Raw genomic sequence first — 459 nt, 5'->3', positions numbered from 1 at the left:
GTGGTCGTTTGTGTGTGCATTTCTCTTTTGAATGTATGCAAGTGTTTGCATATTTAAACAGAATACACTTATGTTGTTGGAGCTCAGCTGCGGACGTATCAACTAAGTTACTTGAATCTGAATGCTCTAAAATGCCGTAGTTTCCGGATCATTTTCGAACGAAAATAATCTGGAATTTGATCCTTATCGCATCTTCCATTCATCCATGTGTTCAGCTAATATTCATGTATTCATGCATGTTTATCAATCTTTTTATTCACACATTGCCACAACGCGGCAAAAGAGGGGTTTGACAGAACCAGAGAAAACGCGATTCAGTCTCCTTTCTGAGCGGGTGACGTGAACTAAATAAAGCCTCTGGCAGCCGCTAAGAAGGGTACGATAGAAGTGAATCTTTCATGAAGATGAAAAAGACTAGTAAGATTCGACTCAGCAATTCATTAGTTTGAAACGTTAATA

This window comes from Penaeus monodon, chromosome 15 (genome assembly GCF_015228065.2).
Source record: "Penaeus monodon isolate SGIC_2016 chromosome 15, NSTDA_Pmon_1, whole genome shotgun sequence".
Lineage (NCBI taxonomy): Eukaryota > Metazoa > Arthropoda > Malacostraca > Decapoda > Penaeidae > Penaeus > Penaeus monodon.
Note: the sequence above shows the minus strand (reverse complement) of the source record.